Genomic DNA, 11,774 nt, shown 5'->3' with positions numbered 1-11,774 from the left:
CCACAGATAATAAAAAAGTAACAGATTACATTAGGTGTTACTGATATGCTGCATTAATCTGATGGCTAGATTATATTTTATATCATATAATCTAGCCTAACATGCATGATGCTGAAGAAGGTCTTCAGATAAAAGATCTTGTAAAATAGGAGTGTAGTCACTGAGGAAATTAAAGAGAGAATTAAACTAGTGTTCTTGATTACTGGAGGAAAATAAATGGTGTTGCAAAATACCTGAAGCTGAAGAATTTATCAATGTCTGCAATTCCCTGTGTTTATGAGGCCTATCTGTTACAGAGATCAGACAATTGCTGTGATGGAAGATAAAGTTCTAACCAAATTTATTGGCATTCATCATCTGGAAAAAAACAGTATGACCCAAAGTGTTTAGAGGCCTTGTGGCATTGGAATCAATTGAATTAAACTTGAAAACAATGAAATAATATGTACAATTTCATCTCTGAAAAAAAAAACACTTAAAAATTTACCAAATTGAAAACCTCTGGAATATAATCAAGAGGAAGATGGATGATCAAGCCATCAAACCAAGGTGATCTGCTTGAATGTTTGCATAAAGTGGCATAAAGTTATCCAAAAGCAGTGTGTAAGACTGGTGGAGGAGAACATGCCAAGATGGATGAAAACTATGATTAAAAATCAGGGTTACTCTACTAAATACTGATTTCTGAACTCTTAAAACGTTATAAATATGAACTTGGTTCATATTTTCTTCAGTTTTCTTTGCGTTATTTAAGGTCTGAAAGCTCTGCCTCTTTTTTTGTTATTTCAGATATTTCTCATTTTCTGCAAATAAATGCTCTACATGACAATATTTTTATTTGGAATTTGGGAGAACTGTTGTCCGTAGTTTAAAGAATAAAACAACACTGTTCATTTTACTCAAATATAAACCTTTAAATAGCAAAATTAAAGAAACTGATTCAGAAACTGAAGTGGTCTCTTTTTTTTACAGAGCTGTAGCCTATATTTAAATTATCTTAAATAATTCCAAGTGTAAAACAAAACTCCAAAAGCATGTACACTGTACAAAACATCACTGTGAATTGTACAGTAATTTGCTGGTAACCATTAGACAGCAAGTTGCTATAGTTTATTTTACATTATTTATACTGTACATTTAAATCATAGTACTTATAAAATACTGTAATTTGTATTACAATAATAATCACATAGCACATCAGCAAAGAGGGATTCTTGGTTAAACTGCCAAAACAAAAGAATTAACTGAATGTACACATCACTGTATTTTAGTAAACAGTAACAGTAATATGCAGTTTATAGGCTCTACAGCAAAATGTGTTCATTATACAGTAGAAATACTGTGAAAACTACTTGATTTTGTTACAGTGTGCATTCAATTTGTGTTCACTACCTTTGTAAATGAATAGTAAAATGTTTAAATGTTGCTGTAGATTCGTTAACTACAGCAGAACAGATTTGTCTTAGTTTTATTATTAGGCCACATTAAGCACATTTTAAAATTCCCAATCGATACAGGGTACCTATGGCCAATAGAGTGCAGCAGCACAACATTTCTTGCCTTGAAGACAAGGACAAACAAACACTGTGTGCATGTATAGTTATTGCACAAACACATCATGTAGATAACTACGATAATTTAATATTAGCAGCTAAAAATGTTATTTTAATTAAATTAAAGATGATGCCACTGTTGATTAAAAGTTGATGGGTCTGCCTTTTCATATTTCACCATGATCTGTAGAAGCTCAGCTAATTGTGTGTGTATATTGTAACTGTCCAGATATTTAGGGAAATTGGGTTTATTATGTATTTAAATGTTTACCTGTATGAGGGTGACATTTATAAGAAGTGTGTTTGTAATTGGGGAAAAAAAGGCTGTTGTTCCTGGGATCGACCAATAGAGGGTGATGGTCAGTAAGGCTCTGAACCTCAGAGCTGGACAGAGTTGCCAGGTTCGCAAAAATTAGGCTTGTTTAAAAATCCAGTCTCAGGTGAAAATTTAGGGGTGGCAGTTTTTTTGAGCTGCTTTTAAAAATAACGCGGCCACCCATAAACCAAAAAAGTCACAAAGAAATCACAATGTAACCAGAAATCACCAAACGATGAGAAAAAAAAAAGTTCAGGAGTTCAAGTAAGATCTTTTTTTTTTGACTGGGATATAAAACGTACAATATTATTAAGTCGTACACTTGAGATAGACATATATTTTGGGCTAATATAAGCTTCTGACGAGCGGGTTTTAGAATGACTTTGGGCTGGATATTTTTGTGGGACCTGGCAACCCTGGTGCTAGAACACTTACGTGAGGATTTGGGAAGGATTTTATTGCCACACTGATTGATTATTTGCTTACTTGTTTTAATAAGGAATATAATTAAAGACATTGTACTTATTTTTAATAATCAACACCAGATTATATAGAATACACAGGTGCAATAGTCTAATAATCCAGTTTAGCATGGCATTTAATTTAAACTCTGCAGACATACTTGCACATATTGGAGATGCATTATAACAACATACGGCAGCTTTTGATCTAAGAAAAATAGATAATCTTAATTGTGCATCTTAGACACTTAGGGTGCTTTTCCACCACATGGTACCTACATTGCTTGACTCCAATTTATATTTATATAACTTATATGGCTTTTTTTTGCTTTTCTATTAGGCAAATCTGGTTCCGGTTATTAGTTTAGTATCTGTTTGCTTGTGGTTCCACAACCTGTGTTAAACCTGTGGTGAAGAATATTGGTTGGCAAATTCTGTAAATACATCAGTATCCTTCAATCCAAAAATTCTGGTATTTGCTTATCTAGGAGTATTTTATCCTCTTCAGTAACACAAATGCCTGTGTTATTTTAAAATATTTAAGCCTGTTTGTAAAGGCGACAAATGCTTGAACATCTACTTCACAACGGATTTAGGTCTTTTAGGTCTGCTCTAGGGTGCTTTCACACCTCCCTCGTTTGGTCCGGACTTTCGGACTTTTCAGTTTTGTTCCGAACCAAAGTAGCAGGTGTGAAAGGGGCCACGAACCACGGTCCGGACCAAAGGACTAGATTTTGGTCCGACCAAAGAGGGGTGGTCTCGGTCCGGATCTTCTGAACCATGGTCCGGTTCGCCTGCAGTGTGAAAGCGCTTTTCTGGATGGTTCGAACACAGAAAGCTGAGCAGGTGTTCCTCAACAACGGCAGCAGAAGAAGAAAAATAACCATCTACTATTGACTGCAGCCTGCGGGAAGGCGGAGTTGGACGTCCAGCGCGTCCAGTCCCACCCACTTTGTCCACGCCGCGCCTTGTCAGTCTCGCAAGCTTGTAGTGTATACACAGTATTTAAGCCGGACGACGCGGCACATTTTATTTAAAGTCCGCTAACTGCCCTGTACATTGTTTACTTCCGTTCAGAGGCGGAGCTAAGACATGATGCTGACAAAGTGGGCGGACCTGACGGCATGACGCTAACAAAGTGGGCGGAACTGGACGCACTGGACGTCCAATTCCGCCTTCCTGCAGGGTGCAGTCAGCATAGATATCTATGGTAGTCAGTACCCTCTCAAAATAACCGGAAAGCAGGAAAAATGAGCAATGGATACAGTTGCTTCAGGACAGGCTCGTTCGTTTGGTGAATTTAAACTAACATTTTAACTACTGTGCCTGAAGTTGCTGCTGCTGGTATGAAAACCGCAATAGCTACTATGGAGACGAAAAGAATCTGTTCATTCATTTTATCCATTTCATTCATTAACACGCCACCGTCAGACGCATGTCCTTCTATAACCAATCAGCGTCAAGTTAAGGAAATCGCATCGACACGTAAGTGATGATGAAAGGATGTAGGAGTATGGCAAGCCAACTAAGCCAAAACGTGTGGGAAAGAAACGCCTCCACGCGTAAAAATATGACGTGTCCACACGTAAAAAAATCACGTGTACAGGCGGTAAAACTGTTCGTGTATACACGTTTTGGCATCTAACATCCAATCGGTAAACGCGCCTATGCATACATTTGCATTGTAATAAGGCAGCCTGACAACACATGATGTCATGCAACGTATTGTATTCCATATTCATAAGACGCTTACGTGGGTTACAACGCAGTGTCTACGTACCGTGACATAGCCCCATACATACTCATACACACTCTGCACGCAAGGTCCACATAACTGAAACGTTGTAATCATGTGTCTATGATGTACCCCCTATTTCACATGATGTAACCCCCGCCATTTTATATCCATAGTGTTCACAATTCTGTTAAAGTTTTCCTGAAGCAATCTAAATCTTCGCCCTGCCATTGCTTTCAGTACTTGTTAGCTCTAAATAAATTACATTAAATTACAGTAAATTACATACGGGTTCCTCGCCATCCTCTGGGGGGGCGTGCGCTCAAAACGAAAAAAACACAATAAAAACACTTCACATCTATAAAACAGAGAATGCTAAAACAGTTTTAAAAAGCTATATTTTAATATAGCATTATTTGTATTGTATACTTTGGATGTCTATTTTATTTCTAATTCATAGTATATATATTAGTCATATTATTGTTATTATTATTATTATTATTATTATTATTATTATTCGTTTTTGTAGTACTAGTCATCTGCACAATAATCTATGGTTATTTTGTCATTTTGATTTGCTTTAGGACAATAAAAATGTAAAAGAAACTAATAAAAGATACAGAGAAATTGTGACTCTAAATTTACTAAATTCAGTGGCTGAACACCGAATGTTGTTTACTAGGGCTTAAAAAAGCAAAATTACAATTTAAAAGTATAACATTTTAAAAGTTAAGACTTTAAGTGTGGACAGTTAGGACTGAAATATTGTGTTTATATTGATTGTAGTTCATTTTTTAATTTTTTTTTAGACCTAACATTCCCTGAGTAGGGCACTGTGGCATTAAAAATACTTGTTTATCCACATTTTAATCTGTCCTAGCAGATATGAGGTGTTGTACAGGCATATTAAGACTGCTTCTACAGCTCAGTAAATGTTGCCATCTACAGGCTGCATATTGCACGTTTTGGCTTAGTTGGCTTGCCATATATTTTTACGCGTGGAGGCGTTTCTTTCCCACACGTTTTGGCTTAGTTGGCTTGCCATAGATATATTACGTGTACAGACGTAAAAAATTAACGTCTTGGGATTTACTGTCCATCTCAAAAAGCCGCAGTTGCAATGGGCCCTTTTCACAGAGCTTGATGACGTGTTTCCGGTTTGGTTTAGCAGGGTAAACACAGCGGCGCTAGAATGGAGTTCACTGCTGTCTCTGCACAAACTTCTATTGATTTCTTTCTCCGACATCTCACTGATTATAGATGAGGTATCAGTAGCGAAAATATCGAAGGTTGAAAAGGATTACAAGCTTTTTGTCGAGGAATACATCTTTAATTTTGAGGGTAAGTAGTTATTTTTATACAAGTTAGCGAGGCTTCCAATTCAGTTAGGTTAGCTACCGCTAACTAGCGAGCTTGCTAACTTAGATAGACAACAGTACGTCAAGTAATGCTAAGTAGCTGTTTAGTTAATGTTTTCTTTTCTGTTTTAACCATTACTGTAGCTACTGCCCAGGATCTGATGTGCTTATTTAAGGCTTTGAGTTGGATAGAAGACAGAACTGTTTTTCCCTTGTATATACAGTTTCAAACACAGTGCAGGTGGTTTAGGAAAGTTAATCGACAGGGAGAAAAAAAATATATTAAACCACATTTAACCCTAGTTATCTTGTACGTAGGTGAAACAGTTCAGGTAAGCCTAAGATGATTCTATGTGTTGCTAGCTTCCCACTAGGTAGGTTAAGCCAGTGGCCAAAGTTAGTCGTCTGTAGTGAAGCAGATATACCAACCACTTGTAGAATGTGAAGGTCAAGTGTTAATTTGTCCATCATATTAAATTTTTGCTTGGTTTTTAGGAGGTTAACTTATTCAGGTAGATTGTTTAGGGTCAGCCAAGAGGTTAAAGATGTAGTAGTAATTGTGAATGGCTTAAATATAGATATGAACATTTGGTGCTTTTTGTACCGTTTAAAAAATGTTTCTCAGAGCTGACAGTATGTCTGTGCTTTGCATTACAGGTGACTTCATACCACCCAGATCCTGTGGAGGTAATAAAGACATCGTGCAAGTGTTGCGGGGAAGGCCTTTTCCAATCATACTATTGCTCTGCTTTATCAGATTGCCCATTAAAGCACCATGGGCTTTAAAACAGTCTCTCTCCCAGCAGCATGTTCTGTTATAGTTTGTTTTTTGTGGAAATATGGAATTTTCTAAATAAACTTGTATTCTTTGCTTGAATTGTCTTTTTATGTAGCGCAGAGCCAGCAACAAGCAAGAAAACATTTCAGTTCATTGACATTTTGTTTACTGAATCAATCTATTTGTATTGGGTGTCATGGAACTATTTTACATTTTAATTAACTTTAAAAATCAGGATATTTTGGGTAAACATAACATTTTGGTTGTGCTTCAAAAAATGCATAATTTCTGACAACTAGCTATATTGTTTAAACTGTATATTTAGAATATTGTATTTCCTGCAATGGTATGCCTAGTGAATACAGTCGTAACCAAATCATCTATGACTTTGTCTACAGATAAAACAAATACAAAGCACCTGGGACAAGAGGATTAAAATGTATTTCATTTATTATATTTATAAAACACTCAAATTTAAAAAATCTAAAAATACAAAAAACAAATGAAGCTCACATGGTAAGTTAAAGCTAAAATATTTAGACAGAATTTTGTACTGAGTCAAGGAAAATTGTGTGGAAAAAGTGGAACTCTTCTTTAGTTGAGCAGAAATGGTTAAGCCTAGGTTGGTCTGCAAGCTGTTTTATTTAATTCTCCAGCTCAATCACTTTTTGCTCCAGCTCCCTTATTCGTGCAGCTGCAGCGTCCACTTTGCCTGCGACAAAAGGGGGGAAAAAATACATTAGCTTAGTTTTATATTGACAGATAATCTGACAAAATTTAAGTCAAACTCTGAATTGACCTATATTGTACACCAATTACTAATTAGGTAAACTGGTATATTTTACTGTGCTATGTTTAGCTAACAAATACTGGTATTCTTTGGTATAATACATAAACCATACTTGTGCTTGGAAAGTTTTTAAACAACAAATGATATCTCGGACACAAGTCAGTAATTCAGGTAAACATGCCAAATTGACCCTTTATTTAGGTAAATATTGAATATTTAGCCTTTATTTAGGCAAGTTAGACTTCAAATAAGTATTTCAATTTTAAACTTTATTCAGGTACGAATTGTAGGTGTAGACTTTATTCAGGTAAGTATTGCATATTAAGACTTTATTTAAATAAGTATAGCATATTTAGACTTTATTCAGGTATTAATTGTAAGTTTAAACTTTATTCAAGTAAATATTGCATATTAAGACTTTATCCAAATAATTATATCTTATTAAGACTTTATTCAGTTATGAATTGTAAGTTTATACGGTTATTCAGTATATATTGTATCTCCAATGTTATTTTGGTAGGTATCCTGTCTTGAGACTATTACTCAGGTAATTATTAATTATTCAAATGGATATTTAGGTAGCTGGCTTGTGTATTTATTGTGTAAATGGATATAAGAGTTGTAAAATTACTCACCAGGAGACGGTGGACGGCAGTAATCGTGCTTGGCTCGGTTAGCATAGCTTCAGGTCCTCCTCGTCTCTCTGTCCCATACCATGGCAGCTTCAGTGTTCAAACCGAGACGAGTACTTGCCCTCTCGTAGGGTGTCAGGCGGTTTTCATATCGACTCCCAAAATTATTCCAGGCGAATCGTGGTGAAACTGATTCCTGGCTCTGTTCCCTCCCGCTTTGACATATAGCTCATCCGGCCTGAAGTGCTGGCTACACGCATATGTACTGCCGCGCAGAACCGTAAATGTGGCATTTTCCTCTCTCCTAATTGCTCTTATCTATTTACCGCGTAAACGTGTGACATTTGGAAAGTCGTGGAAACTCAGGTTTGGTTGTTTGCGTTTGCTATTTGAGCAGAAAGGCTCGCTGCAGTAGCATTTCCTATGCTGCTCCATTTCGTCTATACGTTCTACACGCGTTGTTTACCCTGCTATTTTTTACTTCCGCATTCCAAACCCGGAAATGTGAAAAGGGCCCATATGCAGCCTGTAGATGGCAACATTTACTGAGCTGTAGAAGCAGTCTTAATATGCCTGTACAACACCTCATATCTGCTAGGACAGATTAAAATGTGGATAAACAAGTATTTTTAATGCCACAGTGCCCTACTCAGGGAACATAACATTCCCTACATTAACACACAAGAAATATAACTATTATTGCTAGGTGTAAGACAGATCCCACAGGGAAAGTCATATTAAGTCAAGTCGTATTATAGCGGCACAATTAACACTAAAGCAAGGCTGTTATTAAAAATGTTAGGTCTAAAAAAAAATAAAAAAAATGAACTACAATCAATATAAACACAATATTTCAGTCCTAACTGTCCACACTTAAAGTCTTAACTTTTAAAATGTTATACTTTTAAATTGTAATTTTGCTTTTTTAAGCCCTAGTAAACAACATTCGGTGTTCAGCCACTGAATTTAGTAAATTTAGAGTCACAATTTCTCTGTATCTTTTATTAGTTTCTTTTACATTTTTATTGTCCTAAAGCAAATCAAAATGACAAAATAACCATAGATTATTGTGCAGATGACTAGTACTACAAAAACTAATAATAATAATAATAATAACAATAATATGACTAATATATATATACTATGAATTGCATTTTAATAAAATAGACATCCAAAGTATACAATACAAATAATGCTATATTAAAATATAGCTTTTTTAAACTGTTTTAGCATTCTCTGTTTTATAGATGTGAAGTGTTTTTATTGTCTTTTTTTCGTTTTGAGCGCACGCCCCCCCCCCCCTCCCCCCCAGAGGATGGCGAGGAACCCGTATGTAATTTACTGTAATTTAATGTAATTTATTTAGAGCTAACAAGTACTGAAAGCAATGGCAGGGCGAAGATTTAGATTGCTTCAGGAAAACTTTAACAGAATTGTGAACAGCCATCTTCGCAGAGATGATACAGGTCAAGGGAACATAAATCGACGGAGTGTGAATTTTGCAGAGCCATGATTGCACTGACCTAAAGGCAGGGTAAACACTATGGATATAAAATGGCGGGGGTTACATCATGTGAAATAGGGGGTACATCATAGACACATGATTACAACGTTTCAGTTATGTGGACCTTGCGTGCAGAGTGTGTATGAGTATGTATGGGGCTATGTCACGGTACGTAGACACTGCGTTGTAACCCACGTAAGCGTCTTATGAATATGGAATACAATACGTTGCATGACATCATGTGTTGTCAGGCTGCCTTATTAAAATGCAAATGTATGCATAGGCGCGTTTACCGATTGGATGTTAGATGCCAAAACGTGTATACACGAACAGTTTTACCGCCTGTACACGTGATTTTTTTACGTGTGGACACGTCATATTTTTACGCGTGGAGGCGTTTCTTTCCCACACGTTTTGGCTTAGTTGGCTTGCCATATAGGAGTATCACACAAAGGTCTTTGGTGCGCTCCCTAAACTGCAGTGTGAAAACAAAAATAAGCGGACCAAATATATACAATGTAGCAAACACATGAACCTTGGTTTGGACCACAGTCTGGACTTGCAGGTGTGAAAGCACCCTAAGGGTTTGATTTGAGTCTTTTTTTTTTTCTAAACCAGCTGTGGAGCTAAACATTTTACCAAAACATCTTCAGCAGGTGAAACTTGCTTCATTTGTTAGCTGCATTGACTTTTGAAAAAAAAAATCCAATTTCTTTAAACCTTAGAACCCCGTTGACTCAAATTGCGTAAAAAAAACAAGTATTGTATGTACAGCTTAATTTATCAGGAATGCGTCAATGCACCAACATGATTCATACATTGTGACAAACAGGGAACCCTAATGTTTCTAAAAAATATATATATCATCTGATCTCGTGCAGATCTGAGGTGTTTTTGAGAAATCTAGAGGTGGGTATATCAAGAAATATAAATCTGCCTGGTGCTGCTGATGTATTCTGTCACAGTAATGAAACATGTAATGAACAATCATCAAAATTCTTATACTTACAACTAATATACATTTTAATCTAACGATTACTGAAAAGAAAACTCATGTGTGAATTGAACTGGGCACTGGGCAAATTTTTTATCAAAACATTCATCTCAATTCCATGAGAAGCATTTACATCTAAAATAATGACAATTTGAGCAGCTCAATGTCTTCTGGTATAAAGAAAAAAAATTCTTAACATGACTGTGTTATTAACTAGTGAAATTGGAACTGAAAAACACAGAGAAAACGCACACCATAAAAGGCTGGGGTTCAAAGGGTTAAAAGGGCATACTTCAGGTAAAAACTATGCTTCATGCTACAAGAACAAGCCATGTTACTAATCTCTCTTGCCTTTTTACGTCCAGGGCACTTGTTCATAAGTGGTAGACTGCATTTGCTAATCAGAAAAGCCAGACAAAGATGATTTATGAGCTAAGCTAAACCCCTCTTTTGAAACATTATATTGCCTCAGAGATCCAGAGAGACAGATCTGTTCACGCACTTCAGCTGCCAGACTGTATAGTGGAGTCGTGTGGAGTGTAGGTCGAGGTTAGAATGTTGAGGCCTAAGGCCCAAAACGGTGGAAAATCTTGAAAATCAACTCTTTTGTGATTACAGAGTTTACTCCGTCTAATTTTTCCAACTCGCAATTCTAGAATGGGCCCTACATTAACTGTCAAAATAATATTAGAAGTTTTAGTTATAGTCACAATTATTTTAGTGTTGCATAAAAAGCTATCTAGCATCTCAGGAACTATGCAAATCAAGAATTAGCTGTAGGCCTATAGCTAATTCTTAAATAGCTACATTATGATAACAGATTAAAGCAAGAGATCAGCACTTTTAAACGTTTTATACAAAAAAAAAACGTTTTAATGCATAAAATCTGAAATATGTTCAAACTGCAGCCAAACCTCCACATTTTATTGTGACTTGAGCAACAAACTGATAATCTTTACACTTTTACTGTTCACCTCAGATTTACTCTAAGGTTACCTTTAGGCTATTCATTATCTTAACATTCCAAGTACAAAGGTGGAGGCTGAGGCTGGTTTCAAGCTGAGGCAGGTGTTCCATCTTTGCGTTGTTTGAGTTTTACAGGCAGGCCACTGCCACAGTACTCTTCTATGTAGAGAAAATAATTTTATTGTACTATACAAGTATATAGGAATAAAGGCACATTATCATTGTACTGTATAATCGATTGTTGTAATATGAGACAAATAGTTTGTGAAACCTAAGCCAGACCACTCCAAGTTATTTTGCGAATAAATAAAGAATGAAGGAGAAGTTCTATTATAAAGGAACAATGCACACAAAACTGGTCTAGCAGCTAAATACAAACAATGCTAGTGTACAAGAACAATATATATTCAAGTTTCTTTATGTAATGTTTAATCCAAAAAGTACTGTCTGGGTTACTGCAATCTAATAAGCTTTACAGACCCATTCTGTAGCAGATAATATTGCAGGAAGTGTGGATTCTTTTATCTGCACCTGTTATACTTTATCCATTAATACTGGTTTCTGTTCCTTTGTGTTAAAAGTGAAATATGTAGTATTTTCCCACAGATATGTTTTAGTTTACTGAGATTTACAGTTCACACACTGCTTTGTACTCTCAACATACCACTATGTAAGATTTAGTGATAT

General features: G+C 35.9%; 2 long non-coding RNA genes across 2 annotated transcripts; one reads left to right on the top strand and one right to left on the bottom strand.

Annotated features, from left to right (window-relative positions):
* The first annotated feature begins 5,185 nt into the window (after positions 1-5,185).
* Positions 5,186-6,294, top strand: LOC125787023 (uncharacterized). The gene is made up of 2 exons (XR_007428969.1): positions 5,186-5,406; positions 6,081-6,294. It is a non-coding gene; the product is annotated as an uncharacterized LOC125787023 (long non-coding RNA).
* A 339-nt stretch (positions 6,295-6,633) lies between these two features.
* Positions 6,634-7,703, bottom strand: LOC125787024 (uncharacterized). Its single transcript, XR_007428970.1, has 2 exons — positions 7,627-7,703; positions 6,634-6,913 (listed from the first exon to the last, which is right to left on the bottom strand). It is a non-coding gene; the product is annotated as an uncharacterized LOC125787024 (long non-coding RNA).
* Positions 7,704-11,774: the final 4,071 nt, after the last annotated feature.

Source organism: Astyanax mexicanus, chromosome 22 (genome assembly GCF_023375975.1).
Source record: "Astyanax mexicanus isolate ESR-SI-001 chromosome 22, AstMex3_surface, whole genome shotgun sequence".
Lineage (NCBI taxonomy): Eukaryota > Metazoa > Chordata > Actinopteri > Characiformes > Acestrorhamphidae > Astyanax > Astyanax mexicanus.
Note: the sequence above shows the minus strand (reverse complement) of the source record. Positions and strands in the feature narration are given on the sequence as shown.